Genomic DNA, 17,088 nt, shown 5'->3' with positions numbered 1-17,088 from the left:
CCTCAGGTCTTCTTGGCTTTGAGGCCAGCTCTCTAACCATTTTACAGCACTGCCTTGTGGGAGTATACCACAGATATAAGCCCCACAATATCCTTGAGAATATAACCAATAAAATGTGCTAGAAATATAGCATCATCATAGACAAAATGTTGTCCACAATTCTTGGGACATACCATTGACTCATAAAAATTTAAAAATGCTTCTAATAAGGCCATACTGAATACTCATAAGATTGCAAAATATAGAAGATTAGAGTAAGAAATCAACTGTATGGGAACAGTATGAAATATATATCATCCTGAAGATGTTTTAGTGAGTTTACAGAAGATGAGATTGCATTCTAACGCTGTTGTTCAATTCCTTTTATTTTTTAAATTGTATTTTTCCAATCACATGTGAAGACAAATTTTAACATTCACTTAAAAAAATTGAGTTCTGAATTTTCTTCCTTCCTCCCTCACTTCCCCCTTCCCTAAGATAGTAAACTATTTAGATATAGGTTATATGTGTGTAATCAAGTAAAACATACTTCCATATGAGTCATGTTGTGAAAGAAGACATAGAACAAAAGAAAAAGACACAAAAAATAAAGAAAGTGAGATTAATATGCTTCATTCTGCATTCAGACTCCATCAGTTCTTTCTCTGGATGTGAATTGTATTTTTCATCATGAGTCCTTTGGAATTGTCTTGGCTCATGTATTGTTTAGAAAAATGAAGTCATTCATAGTTGATCATCTCACAGTGTTGCTGATATTATGTATGAGGTTCTCCTGGTCCTGTTCACTTCACTTTGCATCAGTTCATATAAGTCTGTCTTGGTTTTTCTGAAATCTGCCTGCTCATCATTCCTTATTGCATAATAGTATTTCATTACATTCCTGTACCACAGCTTGTTCAGCCACCCCCGACTGATAAGGTATCCCTTCAGTTTACAAGTTTTTGCTACTACAAAAAGAACTGCTATAAATCTTTTTTTTTTCACAAATAGCCCCCCCCCACCCCTTTTTTTTGCAGTCTTTGGGATGCACGTTCATGGTATTGCTGGATCAAAGAGTATGAACATTTTTTTGACTTATGTAACAAAAACGATAGCTAGTGTTTTATTGTGCTTTTAAGTTTGCAAAAGACTTTACAAATATATGAATATTAAACATAAAGGAACAATATGGAAAGCAACTTTTCCCAAGACTGTGTCTATCTGACCTCCTCTGAAAAGATAAGCACTAAACAGTAACAATAACTGCCAGTTATAGAGTTTGTGTTTATACAGTACTAAGGTTTATAAAGCCCTTTGTAAATATTATCTTAGCCTCAAAACAACCCTGTAAAGTACTGCTATTATCTCAATTTTGCACATGAGTAAACTGAGGTAGTCAGAGGTCAAGTGCCTTGTTCACGGTCATACTATAAGACAATAAGTCTTAGTAGTAAGACAGGATTTGGATTCAGGTCTTCCTGACTTCAGGTCTAAATGCTCAGTGTATACATTGTGTTACATACAGTGAATGTGAAGCTTGTTTGAGTTTCACAACCACCTTGTGAGGCAGGTGCTATAGACTTTTCTCCATTTTATAGAAAAGGTAATGGAGGCTCCTGGAATCCTGACATGGATTGCAAACTCAGGTCTTCTTGACTCCAAGTCCAACATCCTATCTACTACAGACATTGTGGAGAGGAGACATTGGATTACACTTTGGTTTGGCTTTGGGGAGTGTGTAGTTAGAGAGTTAGAAAAAAGGGGCTGGGGTAGGGCACTGAAAAGTAAGAATCCAAAAATTAAAAAAATAAATTTTGGGGTTTGCTGTTCTTTTGGAGTAGATAATATCCAATGCAGTTCTTTGAATATAATAGGAATGAATGTTTAATGAATTTAACCGAATGGAAGAATTAGCTTCTTCATGTCATTTATGTCCCTAGATTGGCCTTTGGTGATTAATGCAAAGGAGGAAGCTTCATGTAGTGCAAAGAACCTTAGACTGGGCATAAAGAGACCCGGCTGGTAGCCCTGGAAGTGCTAGCTATGTGACCTGTGTTTCTGTGCTCTATGTGAACACTAAAGTGCTTTCTAGGTGTAAACCCTTAGATCAGAGCATCAGACTTTTCTGTGCCTCAGTTTATTCGTTCATACAGTGGTGCAGATATTTGTCAACAAATAATGTCAATATATGGGCAATGGGAGAATTTGTTTGGCATAATGATGCTTATTTGTTACAAGGACTTTATTCCTTCCCCCTTTCCCCCCCTCCACTTTTATTCTTTCATGAGGGAGGTGGTAGAAGGAAAGAAAAACAGATTTTTGTTAATTAGAAAAAAGTAAGTAAAGGCTAAAAAATCCCAAATAATGTCAATAATGTTCTCAGAGATCTTTGGCTGAGCTAAAGGAGAGCTGCTTGATCAGTGGACAGGTATTTATTAAGAGGCTATTATGTGCCAGGCACATGTACTAGTACCTAGGTGCTAGGTAGACAAAAACAAAAATAGAACAGTCCCTGCACTTATATTTAATAGGGGGAAACAACATCGGTACATCGAAGTCTATACAAAGTAGGTTTTCACTTTAAAGGATGATTTTTAGGCCATTTAGAAACAGCTGTGTTCAAAGCTTTCCACCCAGCCTTGCAAGCTTCTTATACTCCAGATGGCTTTGTGAAATTGTTCAGTCTGCTTCAGGGAGGCAATCTTAACGCCCTGGAATCAACAGGACCCAAACATGTTTATTTTGCTGTCTGGCTGACTTTGTCTTCTTTTTCTCTACTGGCTGGTGAAAATAACCAGAAGTAAAATAGGTTGGATTTAGGTGTGTGTGTGTGTGTGTGTGTGCGTGCGTGCGTGCGTGCGTGCGTGCGTGCGTGTGTGTGTGTGTGTTTAATGTAGGTTTCTTCTTTTCAGGTAGGAGCAGTTGTTAATTTAAGTGATTTTTTTTGACAACTGACCCTGGGAGTTGCTATAGTAATTACTCTTTGTTTAGTCAATAACACAACTAGTAGTAAAGATTTCAAAAATCTACCAACCCACTGGGCAGATTTTTTAATCTGCCTTGCAGGCAGATCTAGTCAAAATACAATCAGTTTAGATCTCTGGTCTAAACACAACCCTTGTATTAGAACAGGGTGTGTATTTGAATATTCTGCTGTTGGAGACTGGGATGGGAGAGTACCCCTTTTGTCAATGGGGCTAGACTTTGGAGAGACACTAGCAGGGAGCTTTCTTGAATGTCTGCCTTCTCCCCTCCTCCTTCCCATTCTGTGTGTCCTCTAGTCTTTCAAATAACTGTTGGGGCAGGGCTCATGTAAATGCGAAGGATGTATACCTTTGTGGGGGCCCAAGTTTACAAACAGGATCCCGAAGACAAAGCAGCTATTCACTAGAAATTATGGGTGGGTGACCATGAATGCCAGCTAAGAACCCCAGAGGCAGCAAGTTCTGGGTACCAGTAGGGCCTTAATTCTGCTTACCCTCTCTTTAGACAACGTAAGACTTCCAGTTGCCAGTCCAGTTGCACCCATGGGGTTAAATGATTGTGTCATATTGGGTAAACCTGGCCTCCTACTGGGCATAGGTTAACCAAGGGTCAGGTAGGATTAAACTAGCCAGGAGTCAAATGGGTATTTCCTAGAGGATTGTGGGCCACTTTTGACTTTTTATTGACCATGTTTGTTGAGGTTTTAGGAAGTAAAATTTTTTTGAGTTGGAGAAAGGTGTCATGTGGAGGTAGGAAATGAGCCCAAGATTTCATAAGAAACTTCCTCTACCAATGCAGATTAGCAACCACTCTTCCACTGATAGTCTTACAGAGTTATCCCAGCATTGAGAGGTCAATTGATTTGCTCAGGATCACGCATTTGGTAAGTGTGACTTGTGAAAGGCAGTCCTGCTTTCTATCTACTGTTTCACAGTTAATAACATTTCCATGGAGCTTTTTGGTTTACAAATCACTTTCCTCACAACTTCTCTGAAATTTGTAGGGAAGGTATTGTTATTATCATTATCATCCCATTTTAGAGTTATGGAATCTGAGGCCCAAAAGGTTTAAGATATTCTGAGGCCACGCAGCTACTAACTGATGGGTTTACAGCCAGGTCTCTTGATTCCAAATCCAGTGTTTTTTTCTGCCGCAATATACTTTTTCACTGAAGTGATCAATCAGGAGAAAGACAATTAAGAGTTTACTGTATGCTAGGCACTGGGTGGGATCATAAGACCAAAATGGAACACTGTCTGGATGTGTGGAAAGAGTGCGTTTCTAGTATAAGGGATAACCTTTGGGCAAAGGTACAGAGATGGGGAGGGGTTGTGTGTGTGTGTTTGTGTGACTCTGTGTAGGTCAATTTGGCTGGATTCTAATAGCTGGCATTTGTATACTACTTTAAGGTTTGGAAAATGTGTTTACACATGCTATCTCATTTTGGTTTTCAAAGCAATGCTGGGAAGTAGGTTCTACTACCATCCTCATTGTTACACATGGGGAAATTGAGTCTGAGAGAAGAGAGTTTCTTAGGGTCACATAGCTAGTTTAGATTGTGTTTAAATAAAATCCCTCACAACTATGGAGTCATTCAACCAAGGATCCTACACCACATAGCAAACAGACGTTTATCTCCATACCTTCATTAGGGACAGTGGTAATGAGCTGATGAGGTTTTCCCTGGCAATGATTTAGCTAACTGTAGGAATCCAGGAAGTAATCTCTTATACTGTAATTAGTGATTCTTAACTTTAGTTTGGCAATACTGCAGAGTCCCTTCAGTTACCTCAAGAGAGTGTCATGAAAGTTTTAAAACTTTCTTCAAAGATTTGAAGTGATTTTAAATTTTGAGGAATTCCCTCTAACCTCATTATGAAAAAAAATGAGCTGTATCAATGAATCAACAATCAGCAAACATTTATTAAACATCTATTAACTCAGGGACATGCTAGGCCCTTGTGATACAAAGATAAAAATGGAATAGTTCCTACACTCAAGGAGTTTACGGTCTATTGGGAAGGACAACTTGTATGTATATAAATTTATACGAAACATGTCAAAAAGAAAAAAAAATAAATTGGGAATCACTTATCTGTTTGTAGGTTTGCAGGTTAGGAATATGACCATAAGTACTTTTCTCTTTAGATTTTTCTTGTAAGAGAAAAGAATACAATTCTGGTCCAGCTTGAATTTGTGAAAGTCCCAGGTTTGGATGGAAGAAAACCCAGGCAAAAGGAAGGATGTTTATTTCCCATTCAATTTATGCCACGCAGGCAGAACTCTCTGAAAACATAAAATCTGAACTGAAGGGGCAGAAGACTGATAGTCAGAACTCTGAGCAATCTTGGTGCAAAAAAAGACACGAAAAGGAAAAGATAGCAGTTATCTTCAGAGCTGTTAGAAGGAGAGCAAGAAAAAGTTGAAGTCAAGAACTTTTGGAGGAATATCCTGAAAACACTCTTTAAAAAGTTCTTTGGATGCTCTTTTTTTTCTTAAAGCATCTCCATCGTTTCTCAGGAACTCCTTCTCTCTGCCCAGCCCTTCTTTGTAACAAATAATGATATACTTCTTTCATGGTTTGACAGATTTAGAGCTGGACATGAAAAGTGAGCTAGTCCAGTCCCCTGATTTTACAGATGAGGAAACTGAGTCCCAGAGAGAGAAATAATTTGCCCAAGGCCATGATGATAGTTGGGGGCATCTTTGAGGTACAGTAAATAGCGTTGGGGACCTGAAGTCAGAGAGACTAGTCTTCCTGAGTTCAAATCTGGCCTCAGATGCTTACTAGCTTTGTGATCCTGGGCAAGTCACATAACCCTGTTTGTCTCAGTTTCCTCATCTGTAGAACTAGAGAAGGAAATGGCAAACCTCTCCAGTATGTTTTGCAAAAAAAAACCCCCAAAACAAAAATCAAATGCAGATGGGGTCATGAAGAGTTGGACCTGACTGAACAACAAATAAGTTAAAGAATTAGAATTTGAAGACAAGTCCTTTAACTTTAAAATCCGGGATTCTAGCAAGATCATCTTCCTTGAAAGTATCTGTATTTAGCCCCAACTGACTTTGAATGCACTTCACCATCACTCCCCAGTGGCCACTTTGTGCTTGTTGTCTGAATCTCAAGAACTAAGAATTACACTCAAATTTCTGTCTTTCTCATTTTAGTCTACCATCTGGCTGTTGTTTTATGATGTCCCTTTGATACCCATTTCCTCTAATCCTCCTGTCAGATCTCTTATTCCTTCTTCACTATTTCATTTTAGGTTGAGAGAATCATTTTTGTATTACTTTTTGAATATTTGTTAATAGGGCTTTAATCACTGCATATGATGAAGCAGGGCCCTAAGCACATGTGGGGGGGGAGGGGGAAGGCAGGCGGACAAGATGGTTCATAAATACAATTATTCTGATTATTTTTATCTCTTATAACAATACTCATTATTTCAAGATTATATCTAGGCTAGAGATAGTTCAACATATGTGATTATATGTAATCAGTTTATTTTCTCTGGTGTTTTTTTTTTTAAACCTGTTGTATCCATATGACTTTGTTCTTATCTCCAAACAAACTATTGTTTATGAGTTGTTAGTGATTCCGGGTGAGCTTTGAAGGTTGTTCTTGGCAGGTCTCGGCAAGCAACCCATCCTAACCTGACTGGGATCTGAAAAAATTCCCAGTTCCCAGCAAACACATGTCAGTATCAGGAAAGGCAGTGAGCAGCCTCACTAATGAGACTCTGAACTGAATATGTCATCAGAACTTTTACCCCAATTCTGGCAATAATTGGAGGCGATTCGCCTCAGGCAACCAATGTCCCATGGATATATTTACCTTTGTGCTATACTGCTGCTTAACTGGGGCACTCAGTGGCGAAATTCACTCTCTACTTAGTACTTTTAAATGTATTATTTTTAAAAATAAAATTTTAATTTAGTTTTTGTATTTAAATCACATTTCCCAATGTTTCTCTCTCTTCTCCTCCTCCTCCCAGGAGGTCATCCCTTATAATAAAGAGTTAAAAAGAGGGGACAAAAATGAGATCAGCCAAACAATGATTTATAGGGTAGTGGAGAGACAGCTGGTCTCAGGACTAGGGAGTCTTGGGATTAAGTCCTGCTTTTGACCGACTGTGTGACTGTAGGCAAATTACCTCACCTGTAAGTGCTCTAGAGTAGACTAAGTCTCTAAAGACTCTAAGTTGCAGAGAGGGTGCCGAATTGCATTGAAAAAAGGAGTTTCCTATTTTGGCAGGTCTTTATAGCAATGACATCACAGATCCAGCCCCTAGCCCTAAGGCTGAAACTGACCAACAGAACAACTTTTCAATATATTATTAAAAGCATCCTGTTTCCTTGCATGATCACAGATGTTCATTTTGGTTATGAGCCCAGTATGACAGGTCAGGGTTACAGGTCTGAGTCTTTTGTAAGTCTGTTTTGTGGCATACATAACCTTTTCCTTTGACAACTCATTGTGCCTGAGAGCATAGATGGCATTCATTTGCATCACCACCATCTTTCAGTCAGCTGGGATCATAAGCTTGGTATCATTCTCTACCACCCATCCCCATATCCAGTTGGGTGCCAAGTCTTGTTGAATTCTGTCCCTGCCAATGTGGACATTGGTCTCCCTGCTTCTAGGCTCTTCCTCTTTCAATCCATCCTTTACATAGTTGTCAAATTGATATTTGTAAAGTTTGTCTGATCATGTGACACTGCTTGCTCTGGAGGCTTCAGTGGCTACCTATTGCCTCCAGGATAGGAAACAAAAACAAAACAAACCCAATAACAACACATCAACTTCTCTGCCATTTAAAGCCCTTTACCCTTGGATTCCAACCTATCTTTCTAGACATTTTATATTATTTCCCCTCATGTGGTTTATACTCCAGCTTAAATGAACCATTTACTTTTCATTGGGAATGACATTTGATCTATTTCTCTCCTATTATACAAACTGTCCCCCCTGCCTGGGATGTTCTCCTGCTTTGCTTCCATCTCTTGGAATTCTTAATCTAATTCAAGACTCTGTTCATGTGTTACCTTCTAAATGAAGCCTTTCTTGTTGTCTCTAACTGTTAGCATTCCCCATCACCCAATTATCATTTTTAAAAATTTATTCTCCCCACTTTCCCCAGTATAATGTAAACTCCTTGAGGACAGTAATGTTTTTTCAGTGCTTTGCATAGTGCCTAGCACATAGTAGGTGGCTACCACATATTTCTTTAAGTGGGTTGAATTGAATCAACGTAAAATGCATAAGGCACAATAAAATAACCCAAAGCATTTGCCCTATTAATGATAATAAATGCTGAGTAGATAAAATCTTGTAAAATTCAAGTGATCCAGCTTGGCCCCAAAGAGATGTGAGCAGTTTCTGTCCTACTTCATCCTTCCTGTCTTCTTCCATTTTCAGCAGAGGAGGGAGATAATGAATATGGAACATGGCATGTAATGTCCGACTTTCTGATGTATTACTTTTGCTAGTTTTTCTCCCTCTTCCGTATTCTTTGTTGTAAGGAGTGGTTCTCTTATAAGGGGGATGGTGGAGGCATCCATTGGGAATTATAGATGACAGAAAAAATAAAATTTATTAAAAAACTTGGTATAGATGAGCAGCTCATGTGCTTCTGAAACATTGAAGGGAGGGAACTTTTTTTTAATCAAGTATCCACTTTAAGGACTGAAAATGTCAATTTAAGAAAGACTATGCAGTTTGACTATCCATCCTTCCAAACCCAGATCCTTCCTCTCCCATTAAACCTTCCCAGTTTTGACCATAGTGAGCCCCCCCTCTCATAACACATTCTCTATATCCAACATTTGCGGTTTAGTCTTTTCTTTGCTATCTCTTATCAAAACAAATGTCAATATTGCTTTAAGATAAAACTGACTAGTTATTTTGCTAAAAAAAACCAAACCTTACTTCAAGCTAGCTAAATCTCACAGCAAATCTTTTTCTAAAAAAATTTATTAATACATTTTGCTTTTATATAATCATTTCTGAATACACTTTCCTCTTTCCAAACTCCTTTTTTTTCCAATAAATTATTCTAATCTAACACAGGGGCCTGGAGAGGCCCCTGTGTAGTAGGGGTTTATATCTAGATATGATCTGGGATTTAGACTACCCTATTTGCTGGTTTTTGTGGAGAGGAGGGGGGTCATGGGTGGTTCTTATTTCTTTATTTTTTTTTATCTGTAAGAGTATTAGACTTGAAATATATCAGTCAATTAATAAGCATTTATTCAGTGCTTACTGTGTGTCCGATACTGTGCTAAGTGCTGAGGATACAAAAAGAGAGAAAAGACAGTCGCTTGAAGAAGCTCACAGACCAATGGGAGAGGCAACAAAACAAATATGGAGAGAGAGCAAGCTATGGCAGTATAAATAGGAAACCACTGGCAGATGGAAGGCAGGAGAAGTAAGAGATCTTGGGAAAGACTTCAAGTAGAAGATGGGACTTTGATTAGGACTTATTGGAAGCCAGAAAAGGCAGTAGGTGGAGATGAGGAAGAAGGGTATTCCAGGCATGGAATATCTATCTATCTATCTATCTATCTATCTATCTATCTATCTATCTATCTATCTATCTATCTATCTATCTATCTATCTGTCTGTCTGTCTGTCTGTCTGTCTGTCTGTCTGTCTGTCTGTCAGTCTGTCTGTCTGTCTGTCTATCAGTCTATCACACATCAGATATTTTAAATCTAGGAGTAGGATGCTTTTTGATGGGTTCAGGATAAAAGCCACTTTTCCTGGTTGTTCTCACCAAATACATATTACACAAAAGACAATCACAAATAGCAAACATTTATCAAAGCAAGAAGAAAAAAATGATTGGGGATGCTATACAGGTTAGATTAGACAAAAAAGTACACAAGTCAGCATTCTTTGACTGAAGCCTGAGATAGAATACCTCAATCAAGGAGAAAATGACATCACTTGAAAAGTCCATTTTTAGCTGTCTTTGGGGATGCATGGGCTAGGAATCAAAGGACACACGAGACCAGCTTTCTACACATGGTTGCAGGTCTGAGAGGGTTCTCCATCTTCCATTTAAAGTGAATGCCTTGCTTCACACCTTCCTACTTCTCAGTCTTTGCCTCTTTCTATCCTTGAAATCTCATCTCTCACCTATGGTGTATGCTGGTGGTATCATAGATCTCTCAGCCAATCAAGAATTCTGTATCTCCTTTCTGCATATGTGGCATATGCAATAGACCAGCGGTCTATTCTTCAGTGAATTGCATCAAACACCTAGAGTGGGGTGTTAAATTAAAAAAGATTTTAAAAAATCAGTTTAGTAAAACCAACCAGCATCGCCTTTGTTCTACAGCACATACATTTCATATCCAGTTCCCCACTTCTCCAAGGAAAAGAGACATTCTCTCATCTCTAAAACTGCTCATTAAAATTATAGTGTTCAACTTTTTTTCCAAAGTACAAGCTTAATACTTTTTGAAAACCAACTTTTTAAAAGTTTTTCCCTGTATAATCATTTAGTAGGCCTCTGTGAAGAACAATACTTAAAAAATTCATATTCTAGGGAATTTGAGTGATGAAACAATGTCAGGCTGTGAAATATGATCTGACACTTAGCATGGTGCCTGGCACATTGTAGGCACTTAACAAATGTTTATTGGTTGATTATAAGTTCTGGGGATACTGAGTTCCTATTTAGGGACCCAGCCTTCCTCCAAAGAGTGTTATGGTATCAAAATAAGTAGAGTTCTTGACATGTAAGGAACTATTCTCAAATGTAATACCTTAGGGATGGCAAGTTCTCCATTGGTGTAGTGACCATTTGTTGAATACATAGTAGAGGAGCTTCATGTGTCTTTAAGATTTCCTCCAGCTTTATGATTCAGGTATTCAACTTTCCTAAAATTAGGTCAGTCCAAGAGAGACAAATAAAAAAGCCATGCTATTAAAAATACTTGGTAAGAAACCAGGTAATTTCTACAGTTTTCAAGCTTCACACTGCACTTTGCACATGTTTTGAAGGAGTGGAAATTTCCAAGCAAGAAAAAACTTTGTGCCAGCTAGCATCAAAACGAAATCTGTCATCCACCTATTTGATGGCACCTTTGCAGGTATGCATAATAAATCCAGGAATGTCCCAACTTGGACTAGCTGCAGTCAACTAGAAAGACTAAAAAAAAAAAATCAGCCCTTACCTAAGGCAAAGTACTCCTTAGCTCCTCCAAATTGCTTCATCAAGCATGAGTGGCCTCTGTTGAAAAAAAAATCACCAATTCTTTATTTCTCTCCTTTCTGCAAGGCTCCAGAGCACCCTTAATGTGTTTTCTCCTTGTGCAATTGCCTATAATTCTGGTTTCAGGGCTGCTTGGGTTTTCTACATGGTCTCCCATCCAACTGGGCATCAGGGCAGAGAGAACCATGAACTCCGTGCAAAACTCTGCTGCTTTCCCTGCTATTGTTGCCCTTTACTGAACTTTGAAATGTCCTCCTGCTTGTTGACTACTAGGGTCCATGAACTTGATTTAAGAAAAAAAATCGATAACTTAATTTGCACATAATTGGTTTATTTTGTAACCCTGGGTATTTTGCTTTATTCCTTTAAAAATATTATTCTGAGAAGAGGTTCCTAAGCTTTAACCAGGGGGATCATGACACAAACAAGGTTGAGCACCCCTGATCAAGTTTCCCAGCATCACCAGTACATTCCTGGGGCTCTGCCCTCCTTCCTCCCTTTCACCCTTGCCTGTGTCTACCTGTTCAAAGGCTTATTTTCCCATAAGGGAAACTAGAGGTTGACAGTACATCTGTGCCACACAGCTGCTGGAAACCTTCCTCATTAGCACGGCTTAGCAGGGTGGTTTGGTAATCACGTTTTGTTTTTTAAGGCAAGAGGAAAATTCAGGTGTACCTTTTGAAATGCAATTTTTGCTGAAACTCCATTGGTCGGCTTAAATAGTTTCTGTTAGGTTACTAAGTATTTGTTTGCTGATTCAAACAGATTTTTTTTATTACAACCTAATTTTGTTTTTCAAGTACTTTCATTATTTCTTATCCAGATATCTCCTCTTCTTTTGCTACCTTTGGAGGAGCTAAGCAAAATAGTCATAGAGGACTCCTATGGAAATAGCATTCATTGGTCAACCCACTACAAAATGCCTTCCTTCTGATTATTTTTGTACCTATGTGTGCTTTGACTCTATAAAAGGAAGAACATAGCAAGGCCATTGACAAATTTTTTGTTTTGAAAACTGTAGGGCTTTGTTTTTTTGGTAAGATAAAGGAGTTCAGAACAAGGCTCCTGAAAAAGAGATTTCTTGCTTTATATTTGAAATATGATGAAAAACAAGTAGTGCTAATGATGTGCTGTCTATATTTCCCATATGAACCAACTTAACTTTTAATCAGTCACTGATCACAGGATTACAGATCCCGAGCTGGATAAGACCTCCAATGCCATGTCATTGAACATCCTCATTTTATAGATGAGGTTCTTAGGAGGTGAAGTGATCAACTGGTTAAAACTAGTCATCTCCATTCAACTTAAGTTTTAGCTAGTTAATTTTTAACTTAGTCCCAGTTAATTTTAGAGATGGCTAAATTTAATTTTAATAAGGATTTTTTCTCCAATTTTTCCAAGACTTCTAGTTTTTTTTTTTTTTTACTTCACACATATTTTCTTTCTCCGTTAGATTGGAAGCTACTTGAAGACAGGAACTATTATCTTATACCTTGTGTCCTCCGCTGTGTCTAGCACAATCCCTTGTATTAGTAGGTACTCAATAGATGTTTGTGGATTGACAGCTCTTGTGCCATGCTTCTGGAGACTTGTAGGACTTGGATCACATTGTTAGAAGTTCTGTCCCCTGCCACTTGTCAAAATCTGTTAATTCTTCTGTTTGAAGGGCTTACAAAGGCCTGAGCAGGCCAGACAGGGTGGCAGAGCTGAGGTAGTTCACAGCACTAGGAAACTCTCTTGTAAATTCCTAAAGGTTGGTTGTTTATTGTTTTTGTTCTTTTAATCATATATGAGGGAAGAACATGGAAGTGTTGATATTCACTCTGGCCTTAAAGTCAAATTGACATTGAAAATCAAGTGGAGAATTAAGAAATTCTTTCATCGATTAGCATGAAACATGAAGCTAAATAACTGCTAGTTGGTTTATTTATTTAATTTGTGAATTGTACCAGAGTTTTTTTGTGTGTGTATGACTAGAATTATACAGAAAATCGACTCAGTTCTCCACTATATGGGACTTATCAGAAAGTAAACTCAGCTAGTGTTGCCCTTGGTTCCATAGAAATAAAGGAGGGGGTAGCTAGGTGGTGCAGTGGATAGAGCACCAGTGCAAGAGTCAGGAGGACCTGAGTTCAAATCTCCCCTCAGACACTTGACACTTACTAGCTGTGTGACTTTGGGCAAGTCACAACCCCAATTTGCCTCCTCCTGGGTGATCTCCAGTCATCCTGATGATTATCTGGTCACTGGATTCAGATGGCTCTGGAGGAGAAGTGAGTCTGGTGACCTGTACAGCCCTCCCTCACTCAAAACAAAGTCAAGTGCAAGTCATGTCATTATTTCTCTGATGGCATGGTCTTCTTCAGCAACGAAAGAGAACACACACGCACAGAGAAAGAAAGGAATAAGGGATCTTTTTTTGGGAGGGGGGGATGTTGGAGGAGAGTGCTTTGAGGCTATTGTTACTCTTTTCCAAAGGTTCATTGGCTGATTGGATCTTAGTCACCTTACGTTAGCCTGTGGTCCTTGGCAAGCCACTTGACCTTTTCCTTCCCCAGTTTCCTCATCTGTAAAAGGGGGATACTAATAGCCTTCACCTTCTTATGGTTGTTGTGAGGATAAAAATTATATAATATTTGTAAAGCTCTTTGCAATCCTTAAAGTACTATTATTATAAATGTTATCTATTATTATTTTAATATCAACATAAATGGTAATATACAATATAAATTATAAAGTATTATAAATATTAACTATTATTATTTTAATGATGATGATGGTGGTGATGATGATGATAAGAAGCAATGATGTTCTTAAGGGCAGCCAGGTGGTACAGTGGATAGAGCCAGGAAGACCTGATTTCAAATCTGGCCTCAGACCCTTAGCAGCTTTGTGACCCTTGGTAAGCCACTTGACCCTGTTTATCTCAGTTTTCTCATTTGGAAAATGAGAAGGAAATGGCAAACTATTCCAGTATCTTTGTCAAGAAAACCCCAAGTGGGATCATGAAGATTTGATATGACTAATGACTGAAAAACAATGATAATAGTGGCCTTCTCTTTCCCTCTAGGATTCTGTGGGCAGGAGGAAGAATTGTATATCCATGATCCTGTCTGAGAGTCAATTTAGTATTAGGGAGAATAGGTCCCAGTTGTGGACAGCTCTACCACCACCAGGTTGCCAGAGTCTTTGACTATTGGATACCCTGAAAGTACTTCACCCCCATTGTGGATTTCCTGTGTGATAGGCTGGGGAGCATTCCCTGAAAAGGAATTCTGGAAATATTCCTCTGGTTATAGAAGAACTAAGGGGAGGGCAAGAGAACAGAACTGAGTATGTGTTCTGGAACCTGTTTTCTCTGGCCCAGAGAACCTACTACCTTCCACAGAGAATGAACAAAGGGTTGAAATTACTGCATGAATGAGGAAGTAAAGTTTTAACCCTTTAGTAAATGACATCTCTCATCCATGTTTCTTTCCTGTATTACAAACCACTGACTATTACAGAATGCCTGGTTTAAAAAAAGAGGAAAGAAAAAGGTGACATTAAGCCCCAAGGTGAAATTCTCGAGAGCTGTCAATCAAGAGAGATATTTGCTGAAGCTTCCCACTGACCCAGATACCCTGCTATCTTGAAACCTTTATCTTCTAAGGCAATGTTGACTAACTGCTTTCCCTTTATTCTTGTTTCTGTCTTAAAAGAATAACAAATACTCTTAATTCTTCACAAAATCTTTAGCAAATGCCTTTTAAATCCAACACAATGGCAGTTATTTTAAGGATGGCTAAGAACTGTGGTTTTCTATTTTTCTTTTTTTCTTTCTTTTTTTTTTTTTAATACAGAAGCACTTAATCACATTTAATCTTGGTTTGCTTAAAGCCACATTTAACTTTGTTTGTGCAACATAGGCTAAAAGAACAGTTTTCACCTCCTCCCTTCCTTTATTTTTCTCCTTAGAAGAGTTCTACAATTTAAATATCAGATAAAGAAAATACAGGGAATTTGAATATACTGGGCATCCTTGCCCAAGTAACTTTGGGAAATGGACTACATACTGGAGTTGTTATGGTATTAGAAAGAAAGAGTGAGTTTATACCTGTGATAAATGTGTATGCCTATGTATACATGAGAATGGTGGGAAAGGAAGCAGGGAAAAATACCTGATGAGGGAATGAAACAAATCTGGGATAATATGCCATGGAGAGGATTGGAAAGGCAAGGTCTTCTGTGCAGAATGATTCAAGCCCTTCTTGCCCAGTAGAAGTATTGGTTGGGGGCGTGGGGTGGGTCTTTGTTCTCTGAAGATAGACACTTTTAATCTCTGTTTTACTAATGTGATAGATCCTCAGCTGATCTCAGGTAGAGCTTCCTCTGGTTATTACTTGGGTTTAAGACCACAAATCTGAAAACTATTCATGCTCTTGCTGCTTTAAATTCACCTTCCACAGCCCCTGCCATCCCCCATTTGAATAGCTTGTTTTTTATCAGTTTCCCCAACTTTAAAAACAGTGCCTGTCTTGCAGGGTTGTTTTGAGAATCGAATGAGATATTTGTAAAGTGTTTAGCATGGTACCTGTCATACAGTAGGCACTATATACATATTTATTCACTTCTGTCCTTCCTCCATCAGAAAGTTTCGGAGGAGTGAACTTCACAAAGAGGTACTAACCTGTACCAATAACTCAGCTCATATATTTAGAGCTGAAAGGGGCCTTAGATGTCACTCTACCCTTAATTTTACAGATGAGGAAACTGAGGCCTAGAGAAGTACTAAATTTTTCCAAGGTCATCTAGCCTGTAAGTAACTGAAGCGATATTCAATCTAGGTTTTTATGACTCCAGATCTAATGAGTTATCCATTAGACCCCACTACCTCTCCAACAGTAATACTTTAGGACAGATGGCATGCTTTACATTTAGCCTTCTTCATTGATATCTTTCATCTAACTCTATCACAAATCACTTCCAAAGGCAGGACTACTCCAGTCCAATTATACCCATTTTGCAGATGAAGGTAGAAAAGGTTTCCTGAATACTGTCAGTCATAGAGCAGGATTTAAGCCTTGGCTTGGTCCTTTCCATCTGCCTTTGGAGTTTAGTGATATTCATGGGTTAGAACACATTTTGGGCTATTTATAATCCTTAGTCACAATAACTTTTTCTCAATGCCATCCCAGCCTCTCCCTTTCATGTTGCCTCCTCTGTGTCAGTTGCACATTTTTAAGGATGACAAGTGGGTGGATGAACTTCATAAGGTAAAAAACAAAACAAAACATAAAAACCTCTTTCTCATTAAAATAGAGTCAAGAGTGAAAGAAGTGTGGAGTAGAGAAGAAAAAGTTTGATTAAGTACTAACAGGGAGAGACTCTTTTACAGTAGAAAGGTCCCTGGCTCTGAAGACAGAGGTCCTCAGTTCACATTCCATCTCACCTACTTATCCCCTATATGACCTTGGGCAAATCATTTAATCTTCCTGGGACCCTAAGTATCCTTATCTGGAAGCTGAAGGGGTTGAATTAGATGGTTTTGTAGATCCTTTCCAACCCAAGAGTAAGGACACTATAGAAGGTCGTATTTATCTCCTATGTGCCTAGCATATCTCCTATGTGCCTAGGTGCTTAGTAAATTTTTATTGAACTGAGAGTTGCTTTGCCAACATATCCTTTTGGATGTGGAGATTAAGCAAGCAACCTCCTAATAAAACCCTGTAGGATTTTATGGAAAAAAATATCAAATAATAGGCATTTACAGAATTGGGATGGGTAGGGAACACTCATTTTGAAAAGTACTCTACAGGTTCTCTGAGCAGGTCTCTAGCTATTCTTAGGGGAAAAGGTTATTTGACTAAGAGAAAAGCAGTAGAAATAACAGTGAAGCCTAGAAGCAGCAGGTCACTTG

The 17,088-nt window shown here is 38.5% G+C and overlaps 2 long non-coding RNA genes across 2 annotated transcripts in view; one reads left to right on the top strand and one right to left on the bottom strand.

Moving 5' to 3' along the window:
• Positions 1-17,088, top strand: part of LOC140533538 (uncharacterized) — a 515,565-nt gene that overhangs the window by 99,120 nt on the left and 399,357 nt on the right. The window lies entirely within an intron of this gene.
• On the bottom strand, positions 8,540-11,664 carry LOC140533536 (uncharacterized). Its single transcript, XR_011976959.1, has 3 exons — positions 11,149-11,664; positions 10,738-10,852; positions 8,540-10,228 (listed from the first exon to the last, which is right to left on the bottom strand). It is a non-coding gene; the product is annotated as an uncharacterized lncRNA (long non-coding RNA).

This window comes from Notamacropus eugenii, chromosome 3 (genome assembly GCF_028372415.1).
Source record: "Notamacropus eugenii isolate mMacEug1 chromosome 3, mMacEug1.pri_v2, whole genome shotgun sequence".
In the NCBI taxonomy this organism is placed as follows: Eukaryota; Metazoa; Chordata; class Mammalia; order Diprotodontia; family Macropodidae; genus Notamacropus; species Notamacropus eugenii.
This window is presented reverse-complemented; position numbering and strand designations above follow the sequence as displayed.